The sequence below is a fragment of the Chelonia mydas genome, chromosome 3, assembly GCF_015237465.2.
Source record: "Chelonia mydas isolate rCheMyd1 chromosome 3, rCheMyd1.pri.v2, whole genome shotgun sequence".
In the NCBI taxonomy this organism is placed as follows: domain Eukaryota; kingdom Metazoa; phylum Chordata; order Testudines; family Cheloniidae; genus Chelonia; species Chelonia mydas.
This window is the reverse complement of record NC_057851.1, coordinates 21,413,188-21,427,718: the sequence shown is the minus strand read 5'-3', so window position 1 is coordinate 21,427,718 and position 14,531 is coordinate 21,413,188. Positions and strand designations below refer to the sequence as shown.

The 14,531-nt window shown below is 43.2% G+C and overlaps 1 long non-coding RNA gene across 1 annotated transcript in view; it reads right to left on the bottom strand.

Moving 5' to 3' along the window:
- LOC114021892 overlaps positions 1-14,531 on the bottom strand; it is a 225,338-nt gene that overhangs the window by 51,890 nt on the left and 158,917 nt on the right. Inside the window, exon 3 of the long non-coding RNA XR_003566243.3 lies at positions 10,629-10,670. This is a non-coding gene — a long non-coding RNA (uncharacterized LOC114021892). The remainder of the gene's footprint in view (positions 1-10,628; positions 10,671-14,531) is intronic.

Sequence of the window (14,531 nt, the reverse complement as noted above, 5' to 3'; positions counted from 1 at the left end):
TTCCACACTGTGGGCCCAGTTCTGCTCTCATCAGCATATGTGTAACCGCAGTGAAGTTAATGGGGTTGCCTGTGCACCGCAGTTCAGAATACGTCCCACCCATTTAAACTATTTTCCTCACTGCCATAATTCAAGAAAGACATGTTGCACTGAACCAAAGAACCAAGATAAATAAATAAAAGAAACAGCTGCTACCGTTTGCTTACTAACCCTCTTAGAGATTTTTTTTAAGTCGCTCTGGCAGGCTACAACACAAAATATCTTGATATCTCTGTCTAAGCTCTCTCTCTCATACACACAAACACACAGTTTCTCAGAGCCTGTCAAGTGTCTATTTGCAAATGAGGTTGAATGGCATAGAGCCTGCTCACTGTCCCATCATCATCTTCTTGTTTTAATTTAGCTAGAGTTCCCCCCTTCCTTCCCTTGGAAGCAAGGTAAAAAACATTTTGAAACCGACAACATTATGGTGCACTGAAAAAACTTCTAATTTTTCTGCCATGAACCAAAGCAGCTGTCAAAGTACAGTATTCCTTTAAAGAGTAGCAGATATGCTGGAAAGGCACCAAAGAAATTTCTATAGTTCTAAACAGCATCTTTAAACCAACAGTGCTAGAGCAGAAGAGGAGCTCAGGGGAATCTACAGAGCCACTTACTCTCCAAAAATAAAGTGAGCAATGCCTGACTTTGTTGAAGTTACCAGTGGTCGGTCATTGTTGGTTGAAAACTAAAAATGTATACTTTTACATTCTTAGCACAAACCCAAAATTCCAGCTGGCTTGGTGGCTTAGCATTGCTACCTAGGGGGCTAACGGGATCTCAACATCTGCAAAATTATGCTTTGATTTTTGGCACCTTCACACCCCAAGGGATGAAAACCCAAGCAATCGACAGCCAGAACTCACATTTTGACATGTTAAGCAGGGGACTGTTCCTCAGAGAGTTTGCCATTTGGAGAAGAGGAGTAAGCTATATCCTTGAAGGAAGAGGGAGAGAAAAAAGTAGCCGACAGACATCAGTGTTACAGTATTTCTGCTACCAGGGAGAGTGGCTGTTGGAACAGCATAAAGGAACAAATTATGAGTGAGATGGGAATGGAAGGAAATTGGCAAGCTCTGTACTCTAATGCTTATTTTTCACTTTCACCATGTTCATTATGATCACTGCAAAAGAAAAAATATGTAATTATTTAATGTGAAAAGATGAAGAAAATATGATGAATTCTACAGTGAGAAATACTGCCATATATTATTTCCTTTACAAAACGTTTTCACTCTAGCAACCTGGCATCCAATTAAAGTTTGTATAGCTGTGCAAACAAACAAAAATGTTCTAGCTCAATATTAAAAAAACGAGTATGTAAGGAGTATAGCAGATCATGAAAAGGCAGGAACTGTACCTAGGTGCTTTGCTACCCATCAGACATTTCAAACAGAAAAGCTGTATTCTGGAGGCATAAACCCATTTTTCTCTATGCTCCTTCCAAATTAGCACTTCAAGGGATGGCACTTTAACACTGGAAACTTTGCCTGATGCCCATATTCACAGCACAACTGTTTGCTGCTCTGGGAGTTTTTACAATATGTAGCTGGTATTTGAATGTCCACATTACTAGGAAGACTAACGAGATCGTGCCATCCTTACTCTGGACACAGCAATTGGACACTAAAAAGGAGGTAGAATACTCCTACTTCTGTAGCCTAATCAGGAAGAACTATCATTCCAAATATTCCAACTATAAAATGTGCATTGATAGGTTTTAAGGCTAGAAGAGACCATTATGATCATCTAGTCCAACCTCCTATATATTGCAGGCCATAAAATTTCACTCTGTAGAGGGTATATAAATGAATGTTACTGAATCCTGTAACTTGTATAAGACCAGAACACCTTTTAGAAAGCCGTTCAGATCTGAATATAAAGGTTAAAGTCCTCTGCCATTGCCACTGAATGCAGGTGGATTAGACAAAAAACAGACAAACCAGACTTTGAAAACCACAGCTCTGATTGTGGGAGGGAGTGACAAGAAGAGGGTTTAATATTTTCAATAAGAGATTCTCAAACTTTGGTCCACAGTTCACCAGTGACCCTCACAGCCCTTTCTGCTGATCCTCAGAATGAAAAATTTTGAGACCCACATTATGGATGGATTGGGGATTGTTAGGAGGGAGTTGTGCCCGTGAAAGGATTATAGAATCATAGAATATCAGGGTTGGAAGGGACCTCAGGAGATCATCTAGTCCAACCCCCTGTTCAAAGCAGGACCAATCCCCAAATAAATCATCCCAGCCAGGGCTTTGTCAAGCCTGACCTTAAAAACCTCAAAGGAAGGAGATTCCACCACCTCCCTTGGTAACCCATTCCAGTGCTTCACCACCCTCCTAGTGAAAAAGTTTTTCCTAATATCCAACCTAAACCTCCCCCACTACAACTTGAGACCATTACTCCTTGTTCTGTCATCTGCTACCACTGAGAACAGACTTTGGAACCCCGTTTCAGGTAGTTGAAAGCAGCTATCAAATCCCCCCTCATTCTTCTCTTCTGCAGACTAAATAATCCCAGTTCCCTCAGATTCTCCTCATAAGACATATTCTCTAGCCCCCTAATCATTTTTGTTGCCCTCCACTGGATGCTTTCCAATTTTTCCACATCCTTCTTGTAGTGTGGGGCCCAAAACTGGACACAGTACTCCAGATGAGGCTTCACCAATGCCAGATAAAGAGGAATGATCACGTCCCTCGATCTGCTGGCAATGTCCCTACTTATACAGCCCAAAATGCCGTTAGCCTTCTTGGCAACAAGGGCACACTGTTTACTCGTATCCAACTTCTCGTCCACTGTAACTCCTAGGTCCTTTTCTGCAGAACTGCTGCCTAGCCACTCAGTCCCTAGTCTGTAGCAGTGCATGGGATTCTTCCCTCCCAAGTGCAGGACTCTGCACTTGTCCTTGTTGAACCTCATAAGATTTCTTTTGGCCCAATCCTCTAATTTGTCTAAGTCCCTCTGTATCCTATCCCTACCCTCCAGCGTATCTACCACTCCTCCCAGTTTAGTGTCATCTGCAAACTTGCTGAGAGTGCAATCCATGCCATCCTCCAGATCATTAATGAAGATACTGAACAAAACCGGCCTTAGGACTGACACTTGGGGTACTCCGCTTGATACCAGCTGCCAACTAGACATGGAGCCATTGATCACTACCCGTTGAACCTGATGGTCTAGCCAGCTTTCTATCCACCTTATAGTCCATTCATCCAGCCCATACTTCTTTAACTTGCTGGCAAGAATACTGTGGGAGATTGTATCAAAAGCTTTGCTAAAGTCAAGGAATAACACATCCACTGCTTTCCCCTCATCCACAGAGCCAGTTATCTCATCATAGAAGGCAATTAGGTTAGTCAGGCATGATTTGCCCTTGGTGAATCCATGCTGACTGTTCCTTATCACTTTCCTCTCCTCTAAGTGCTTCAGAATTGATTCCTTGAGGACCTGCTCCAGGATCTCCCTCTTGCAAAGAAGGCTGCAGAATCAAAAGAGCTGAAGGACACCTGTTCTCGGTAAAATCTTATGTCTTCACAGTGCCTTTCATCCTGAAGGACCCAAAAGCACTTTGCAAATCACAACCTGATTCTCACTTACAGCAGTTTTACACCAGGATAATTCCATTGACTTCAGTGGAGTTACTCCTGATTTGAGCCAGTGCAAGAGGAGATTCAGGCCCTGCCACTCTGGCAGGGCAGACAATAGTAGTGATTTTGCACCAGCAATATTGTGCAATAATCAGGGGAATAGTAACTTCTCTAGTTGAAATTATAGTGGAAAGATTTATTGGACGAAATATGACCACTCAGGATGGTTAAGGCCGTGGTACCTGGATTCATATCTTTCACTACAGGGGAAAGTTACATGAGATCTTTCAATCATCTAGTGTGATCAGAGCCTCTTTTCTGATTGATAAGACTTGTAGTGCTCCCTAGAAAAAGGCATTTACTGTATACTCAATATGCCAAGAGTTCCATCCAAACCACAAGCTGGCTCAAAACTGCTTAATTTATGACATAGCTGCAAGGCTGCCTTATAATGGGATCTTATGCTCCATTGATTGCCCTACTCTTTTTATTAGCTATTGTTTTGGACGTGGTGATAGCAAGATCATTTGAAATTAAAGAGAGGAGCAAAATCTGCTGTTCTGCTCTTGAAGTGTTGTCAATTATTCCATTAGTAGGATGACTTGTTCACATCCTTCCTCCAGGAATCTCAACGTTTCTTCAACAGTTGAAAGACTACTTCAAATTTGTCTACAGGGAGCAGTAATGTGGACTACAAGAGTGTAATTTCTAAAGCGCACTAGCATGTTGCGCATTAATTGGTCCATGTAGCTCCTGTTGGTGCAAATTAAAATTCCCTAAATGTACTTTTGCTTAGTTCTGTTTCAAACAACTATGTTAAAGAGCACCGGGGAACTTTCGGTTTGCACCAGTAGGGCCTACACTGACCAATTAATGTGCAACATGGTAGTAGTGCTCTTTAGAAATTACATCTCTGTAGTCCGCACAACTGCTCCATGTAGACAAGCCCTTAACCACTTCACCATGCAGCCCAAAAAGTCTCTATAGCAACTATGTCAAAAATCAGGGGTCAGATCAGTCAATGAAATTGCTGTTTTGCCATTACCAGAGAGGTAGTGGGGAAGTAGAGGAGATGAATTTTTTTTAATAACTGATTATTTCTTTAATTTATACAAAAGCCCTGATCATGTTCTCCAGAGCTGTGCAAAAATCTAACACACATATTCAACAATTGAACTAATGCCAATTAACAAGAACTAGCCCATCACCCTCCCTTCACTGCTCTCCTCCAAAATAATAAAAAGAGAAAGACTGTGACTTTTAAAACACTTTTAATAAAATCAATACAGAGACAAGAAAATAAATTTCAAATTCAAAAACAACTGCCTATCCCAAACAGTACAAAGTGCATTTCCAATAACCCACCACTGAATATATTGATTCAAATTGCTTATAAAAGTATAATATCTAAACTTCACACGAAGGCGTAAAACCACTAAAAATCTAAAAGAACTGAAGAGCATCAGCAACCTCTTCCAAATAATTTACATTGTCTACTTTTTTAAATAGCCATCTGTGCTTGATCCAAAATAAAGTTTGCTGGGCATCCCACAGATTTATTTGTAACCCTATACTTAACAGTAAAAATAAATACAGCAGGATAAAAATCAAGGGGCAATAATCAAAATATAGTGTGAAGTAAAATAAATAATGCTTATAACCCAGAACAAGTAAGAAACACATGAAAAACAGCCTTCTCCATGTCACAAAAAGGACATGACATGGAAACCTCCAGACTCAAATGATGCACAGACACACTCATGGCAGTAGCCCTGTGAAGAATTCTCCACTGGAAATTATCCATCCTCTTCACAACCAGAGGCTTGTCTACAGTTCACCAGGCTGGATAGATAGAGTTTGCCACCAAAAGCTGTCTTCTCCGTGCCATATTGGGATAATCAAAAAGCATTCAAAAATGATGAATCTTTACCACAAGTATATACAATAACTTGTGGCCTAAGCTATTAAAAGTAAATTCAGAAGATCCATTACGTATTACATGGTCCTGCCTTGAATGCAGGGGACTCGACTAGATGACGTCTCAAGGTCCCTTCCAGTCCTACACTTCTATGACTGAAGGCAAGCAAGACGCCAGGTTTGTCAACATCCCAATCTACACCAGGAGCAACAGGCAAGAAAATAGAAACATTAGTATAATAAGGAATAGCTCATTCAAGAAGGCAACTGTCCAGACTGGCAATTCTGCCCCTATTAGATTCCACCTCTAATAAAAACTGAAAAACCCAGAAAAATGTTGAAAACCAAGCTTGACAGCTAAGATATCTGCTGAGACCTTATATAAAATTGGTAAAATCAATTAAATGAACCAGTTTTGTCACACTTGCTGCAATACAGGAAGAGGGGACTTCTAGGAACAAGACTACCAATCCTCATGACTCTGCTCAAAGGAACAATGAGACCTTGATGCCCCTTTCTAAGCAGGCAGATACAAAATACTCTGCATCTCAGTCAATGATAGCCATCCCAGCAAAGGTTAAAAAAAATAACCTTCTGAACTTTTTCTAGAAAGAGTGGAGGGAGATCCTAAAGAAGACATTATGCCACAACACAGTGGCAATTAAATCAACAATTACTAACACCCGCCCTGAAAAAGAGAGTCAAGGCAAAGACCACTACCAGCTTTACAACTTCCCCTCCAACTTTTCCATAACTCCCTCCCAATTCTGACCCAAAATATCATCTGATTTCAGCACAATTCCCAAGCCTCTCTGTCAAAGTCAGGGGGTGGGAAATCATCCAAGTCCCCAGCAGGAATGTGTCACTCTTCCTCCAATTTAAGTAAGCTGAGGAACTCTACTCAAAAGATTGTTGACATTCATTCAAAACCTGGATATCAGAATCATTAGAAATAAACACAGTCACATTGTCAGCACATGCAGAGACTTTCACCAGAGTACAAACTGGAACAGGGATTGGAAAGCTAGAAAGGCCAATAGAAAGAGCATATAATAATCCACACAGGGAACAATCCTGTCTGATTTCCCTGCAGAGTTGGAAAGAGGGTGATCAAAACACCATTCACTATAAGTAGATCAGTGGTTCTCAACCAGGTGTCCGTGGCCCCCTGGAGGGTCTGCGAGCCCTTTCAGGAGGGCCACAGAGCCCTGGCTCTGAAAGCCCGTGCCCCGAGTCTCAACGCCCCCACCCCCACGGGGCTCAAGGCGGGAGCAGTGCGGGGCTGAAACCCTGAGCTCTCTTCCCCATCCCCCTGAAGCCCTGCCACCATGGGCAGAACCCTTGAGCCCAGGGGCAGAGTTGAAGGGGCACAAGGGTGTTGTCCCCCAAAACTGCAGTGCCTTACCTAGGGTGGGATAGTCCTGGGGGCAGCTCCACGCACCCCCACCTCCTCCTCTCCCTCAGCCCCTATCCTCCGGCCAGATCCTAGGCAGGATAACAGAGCCAGACAGTCAGGGGCAGCTGCTCCTCTGGCTGGTGGTGCCATGGAGTGGGCAGCCGTGGCATTTCCCCATCTGCTGCCGGGGGGGAGGGGGCGCAACAAGTCAGAATCTTCAGCCTAGGCCGTGGGTTCCATAGCAATGGGCTCAGCTTCCATTTCGCAACCAGGCTCAGGCTGTCATGCCACTGAGTCAGGAGCTACCGAATGAGTGATACCATCTCCCCCAGGTTGTAAAGAGGGCACTAACTGCCCAGAACCAGCATCCCCAGAGCCATCTGGAGCCTGTTGGGACCCAGTCTCTGCCACAGCCACCCTTTTCTGTGCTTTACTCTCAGAAACCACCCACACGCACACACACACACACACATTCCCAGGAACAAGAGTCACCATTCCCAGGGGCAGCCTGCCTCTTCTTAGGACACTGATTAACTAAATATGTCAGACTCCCACAATGAAAATAGGCCACGTTGGGGTGACCAGATATCCCAGTTTTATAGGAACAGTCCTGATATTCAGGGCTTTGTTTTATATAGGCGTCTATTGCCCCCCCCCAACCCCTGTCCCGATATTTCACACTTGCTATCTGGTCACCCTAGGCCACGTCCTCAGTGGCAACAAACACAATGTAGTCCCACTCCCCTATCCTATATTTAGGGACACTTTTACAACTTCGAAAGCATTGTTTAATATCTGATAAACCTGCGTATGAAAAGACAAGACATGTTAAACCTCTGGGGCTATACAGCTGAGAGGAATCATCCTAACAGGACAAGTGATCTTACCATAACTCGCTAGGTCTCTAGCCAGCTGCTCATTTCCTAAAGAATGAGAAACATTAAAGATAGCAGGTATTTAATAGCAGGTGTTGAGAGGAACACTACAGGGACAAAAATACCTGCAAAACAATCCCCTCCACAAACATCTGCTCAACAAAGCCAAGCATGACAACAAACACAACAATAACCTTGCTCATGGGGCAGGCATACTTCATATTTTTGAATCCAAACACATTTCCCCACAGAGGCAGAGTTTGGAGGTGAAATCCGCAACCCATGATCAAGGGTTAAACTTCAGAATCCACAACAAACGGAGTTCTTTGTCCCCCCGGAGCTAGCCATGCCAGCCCGGCGGACAAACAAAAGCCTGCTAAAACAAAAGAAAACCTGAAATTAACCACAGAACCTCATAGGGTCACCAACCTTCCAGGATCGTCCCCAGGAATTAAAGATTAATCTTGAATAGGGCTGTCGACTAATCACAGTTAACTCACATGATTAACTCACAAACATTAATCGCAATTAAAAAAATGAATCACAATTAATCGCATTGTTAAACAATAGAATACCAATTGAAATTTATTAAATATTTTTGGATGTTTTTCTTCATTTTCAAATATATTGATTTCAGTTACAACACAGAATACGAAGTGTACAGTGCTCACTTTATATTATTATTATTACAAATATTTGAACTGTAAAAATGATAAACAAAAGAAACAGTATTTTTCAATTCACCTCATACAAGTACTGTAGTGCAATCTCTTTATCGTGAAAGTTCAATTTACAAATGTAGATTTTTTTTGTGACATAACTGCACTCAAAAACAAAACAATGCAAATCTTTAGAGTCTACAAGTCCACTCAGTCCTATTTCTCATTCAGCCAATCACTACGACAAACAAGTTTGTGTACATTTATGGGAGATAATGCTGCCCACTGCTTATTTATGATATCACCTGAAAGCGAGAACAGGCATTCGCATGGGACTTTTGTAGACAGCATTGCAAGGTCTTTACGTGCCAGATATGCTAAATATTTGTATGCCCCTTCTTGATTCAGCCACCATTCCAGAGGACATGCATTGATGCCAACGATGCTTGTTAAAAAAATAATGTGTTAATTACATTTGTAACTGAACTCTTTGGGGGAGAATTGTAGGTCTCCGGCTCTATTTTACCCACATTCCACCATATATTTCATGTAACAGCAGACTCAGATGATGACTCAGCACATGTTCATTTTAAGAACACTTTTGCTGCAGATTTGACAAAACGCAAAGAAGGTACCAATGTGAGATTTCTAAAGATAGCTACAGCGCTCGACCCAAGATTTAAGAATCTGAAGTGCCTTCCAAAATCTGAGAGGGATGAGGTATGGTGCATGCTTTCAGAAGTCTTAAAAGAACAACACTCTAATGTGGAAGCTACAGAACCCGAACCACCAAAAAGGAAAATCAGCCTTCTGCTGGTGGCATCTGACTCAGATGATGAAAATGAACATGCGTCGGTCCTCACTGCTTTGGATTGTTATTGAGCAGAACCCGTCATCAGCATGGAAGCATGTCCTCTGGAATGGTGGTGGAAGCATGAAGGGACATGCAAGCATCTGGCACGTAAATATCTTGTGACGCCAGCTAGAACAGTGCCATGCGAATGCCTCTTCTCACTTTCAGGTGACACTGTGAACAAGAAGCAGGCAGCATTATCTCCTGCAAATGTAAACTAACTTGTTTGTCTGAGCGATTGGCTGAACAAGAAATAGGAGTGAGTGGACTTGTGGGCTCTAAAGTTTTACATTGTTTCATTTTTGAATGCAGTTATTTTTTTAACATAATTCTACATTTTTGAGTTCAACTTTCATGAGAAAGAGCTAGTACTTATATTAGGTGAATTGAAAAATTACAGTTTCTTTTGTTTTTTATAGTGCAAATATTTGTAATCAAAAATAAATATAAAGTGAGCACTGTACACTTTGTATTCTGTGTTATAATTGAAATCAATATATTTGAAAATGTTGAAAACATACAAAAATGTTTAAATAAATGGTACTCTATTATTGTTTAGCTATGCGATTAATCGCATGATTAATCTTTTTAATCGCTTGACAGCCCTAATATTTAATAAAAGATTATATCATATGATAAAACCTCCAGGAATACGTTAACCAAAACTGGCAACCCTACAACCACCACAAAACTAAACAAACACAAAAAAAACAAAACCCCATTTTCCCACAGAAAGAAACACAGGGAGAACAGCAAAGCACACAAACTCTCAGCATCCCTCCCAAACACTCCCACAATCCTTTGAGAGAGAAGAAAAACCCTTCAACTGTCCTCTCAGAAAAAAGCCTAGGAAAATAGAGAAGACTTGCAGTGTGCCCTGCAGGTCAATAAACCTGGGATCACAGGGTTGGAAAGGACCTCAGGAGGTCATCTAGTCCAATCCCCTGCTCAAAGCAGAACCAATTCACAATTTTTGCCCCAGATCCCTAAATGGCCCCTCAAGGATTGGACTCACAGCCCTGGGTTTAGCAGGCCAATGCTCAAACCACTGAGCTATCCCTCCCCCACAGTCTATCAGAATGACGGGGGGGAAGAGAATTCCAGGGTCAAAGACCAGCTCCTCAGAACCCCCTTAGCCTGAAACTTTACATGAATAAACCTAGCTCATATATCCCAGAAAATTTCAACTTCTGGGTTGGAGCACAAAATAAGAGGCAGCCTCAAAGATGCACAGGACCATACCAGGCCTCTTCCATATCAGGCCTCCTCACTCTTATATACGGTCGTAAGATTTCTCACCTGGAATTCAGCTTGAGGCAGTCCTTTCTTTCCCCATCCTATCTGGAAAAAACATAAACAGAGAGTTATGGCTCCACCACTCAGGAAGGCAAAAGGTTAACATCTTTCAATCATAGGTAGCATATGAACCCCAGTCCAGTCACTTCCTCTCAGGGAGGAAACTTCAAAGCAGGAACATAGAATGTTATGCTCAAAATGACACTCCCCGAGGGGCCGTGGGAGGGATGCAGGATGGGAGAAGAGAGGACTATGACAAACAGGATTACCGGTGCTCAATCTTTTTTCGCTGTCCGTCTTTCCTCACCCATCCTACGCAGCAATACTCTGTAAAGACTATGGATGTAACAAGCAGTATTATGCCAAAATTGGGCTAACCTATAGGATAGCCTAAGGTACTACCTGGCCAAACTCGGTATGCAGCAAAAGACAGAATCAGCTGGCAGTGGCAGTCATGACTAGCTGGTCAGCTCACAAATAGAAAAGACAAAGCCTGAAAGGAAGTGGGCAGAGTGGGGTTTATATGCCACCAGTGATTGACAGATCTTTGACTCCTGCTTCCTGACTGGTAGAGCCATAATACTGTCTGGAAGGGCTGCTCCCAGGCAGGATGGGAGAACAGGAACATATGACAAATGGGCTTTTCTATATAGCTATTTTACCATGACAGTAACCACACTTAGAAATGTTTCCCTTAGTTCACATTACCTCAGGCTTTGCGGTATTCCTATACTTCCTTACAGTGCTTGCTGGGGAGGTGTGAAGCCCCACTGTGGCACTGTGAATTCTCACTCCACAAAACAGCAGCAGTGCTGTGGAAGGTGGGCCTGCCCCCAAAGCTGTGAATGGCGAGGCAATGAGCAAACAGGAGTTGGGCAGAGAGATGGCAAGAAATCTCACCCAGTTTCTCGTGGTGAGCACTCTTGGAAAGAAGGAACGGCTAGGGCAGAAGCGGTGCAGGAACACCTGAGAGCTAGACCTGGATGGGGGAACAGAGCCAGAGAGCAGCCTGAGCGTTCAGCCCCAGTGAGCCTGCACCATGTGGCACATGAGAACCAACCAGAGCCCAAAGCGAAGGAAGCTGTGAGCCGTGTCTGAGGGACGGAGCAGGGCAGTGCAAATGCACTGCATCCTTTATGTCCCTCGCAGTGAGGTGGTATGGAACTCGATGGTGCTGTGGCTACCAGAGAGACAGCTCTGTGGCAGAACCCACAGCTGAGGGACTGCCTTGGGGACCAGATCCAGGGAGCAGCAGAGACCCAGCAAGGAAGCCCAGGCCAGCATCGGGACTATGGTGCCAAATGCAGCAAATACTGTTGTGATAATTGGACCTATAAATTAATCCAAATTATGAGCTCAACTGTGGAAAGTGAGTGAAAGTTCATAAAGTGTCACAATAACATATAACAACAAAGGTTGATGGGAAAAGTTGCCAAAGGGACACAGAAAAACAATTCAAACAAACAAAAAGACCTACTGATAACATTCAAGGACTGTGTTAAAATATGCATTAAAAGACAGTGTGAGACCGAAAAATCAATTAACCAAAATTAGTGTCAGAAATTAGGCCTAATTGGTGGACAAAATAATGAGAGGAAGGGCTATTCCACCCATCATTCCATTTTGGGTCCTTAAAGAAAGATACTCTGGGGAGAAAAATTAGCTACAGGAGTCAGCTTCACCGTCAGAGCTGCCACCATCTCCTGGGATCCTGCCAGGACGTTGTTATCCTGATTCTGAGAGCTGTCCTGACCAGACCAGGCCAGAGAGAGACCCAAGTGACATGGCCACCTCTACCAGCTGCAGCTGAATCCCAACCACACCCTGGGATATGAGACGTGGTTCTCTCTCTCCATCCCCCCCAAAATGTATCCTTTTCCTTCCCTGCCTTATCTCTTCTCTTTTCCGTCTCTCTCCTTTTTCCTTTTGTCTAATAAGAGTCTAGCTTAAGTGTCCAAGACTGCATATCCTGAAACACTGCTGTAAGCCTGTGACCCAGAAAAAGGCAGACAAAACCAAAGCCCTTAGCAGCCCAATGCTGGTAGGAGTTTGCCAGGTCTCTGAGTGGCTGATAAGACCAGGTGCCATGCCTGTGTTTTTCCAGCAGTGAGGTTGCAATGGAAGTCAGAAAGAGAAGCTGCATTTTCTCTTTGCTGTTCTTTTCTCTCCCGTTTTGTGTGTGTGTGTGTCTTGTTTTTTCTTTTTAGGACTTTAACAACTACAGCACTAACAACAGCTTCAGCCCATCTCAACTAACAACTTCTCTTTTCCCCCAAAAAGGACAATTGTTACCATCTTTGATACCATTTAAGAGATTGTATTCTCTTACGGAACAAGAGATGATGTAAAATTAAAATCTTATTCAGTCCTTCACATTTCAAATGCTTTACCTGTTTTTTCTTCTTTTTCTGTATCTTTAATCAAATGTTAAAAGGTTTTTTAATAACGTGTTTGCCATAGTACAAAGCAGGCTGAGATCACTGTCTGCCAAACCCCGAACCGTGTTTAAAACCGTTTAATGTTGGACAGTGACTAGGTTATGTTAACACCTTTGAAGCTGTGGGCCCATATATTTCATCTAAATAAACACAACACCCCCAGACTTGGCACTGTCAACTCATGCTATAGAGAGGCTGGGGCTGGAATTGGTCTGTTGCTGATAAAATAGAGTATTTGTACTGATAACAGTACTGGAGCGATTCCTGGTGAATTCCTGCCTCCCCAACAGCAGGAAGGGGGGTCTCCACCCAACAGCAAGGTGTGGGAGTCTGGGCCCCACTGCTAGCAAGGAGAGCCCCCACCTGGCAGTACCCTTTTTTGAGTCTGTGATGCTAATACTGTGAATCCCGGGGTAACAGCAGCTAAGCCAATTGTCAGGACTGACAAAGTTCCTTCCCAAACATGAAAGCCGCATCTACACAAAACTAAATGCACCTCTTCATGAGTGGTAGAGAAGTTTTTGTTCACTTACTTGGAGATTTGCAGACAATTTTCAGGCACATAGGGTCAGGACTAGTGATCTGAACACAGAACGAATAGGCAGGGATTCCTGCATTCTAATCTTGTTTCTAACACAGATTCCCTCTGTGGCATTGAGGAAGCCACTTGACCAGTCTGCCTCAGTTTCCCCATCTGTACAATGGGGATAAGAATACTTTCCTGCCTCCACTATGCTGTTCTGGAGATTAGTGTGTGTAACGCATTCTAAAGAGTAAAAAAACCTGCTAAATATTTTTCTTAAAACTACAGAAAGCACAAGGAGCTCTGAGTAATATGCTTGGATACTGTGGGGCCCTCTTGCACCAAAGTATTTTTTCTTCCTGCAGAACAACTACAAAATAAACAGCAGGTCACTAAAACCAAAACTTTAGTTTGTCCATTGAGCTGCATGGAAACAATTCAGGACTTCCATACTATATCACTATAAATGGGGCTTCATTATACTGGAGTTCACTATGGGCCAGTTCAGTGCCCTTCCCTTCTGCCACAGAGGGCTCCTTGCCATTGGAACCAGTGCAGTTCTATTGCGCAAGGGAGAAGAGCGTGAATGCAAAGCAGCAAGGCAGTCGGTGCAGAGCTCTGTGTGTCCTGTGTAATAGTCCCTGAGGGGCCGCATGAAGGGAATGGGAAGTGGAAACTGTTTGGGTGTGCCAGGGGAGACATGAAGGCAGGGACGGAGGACCCATTCCTATGCACATCTCACATAAAAGACTACAGAGGCTACACAAGACACTGGGCCGAAATAGACTCTGTGGCACAATTCCAAAGCTTCCAGGGCAGAAGAGGGAATTCTTCATGTGCCCACTGTGATACAGCATGGCCAGAGGGCAGCAGGAGAGTGTTAGAAGGAAGCCCTATTCCCTGTAGAGGGAAGAAAGTTTGCAATGGATTAATTAAAGCACCTGA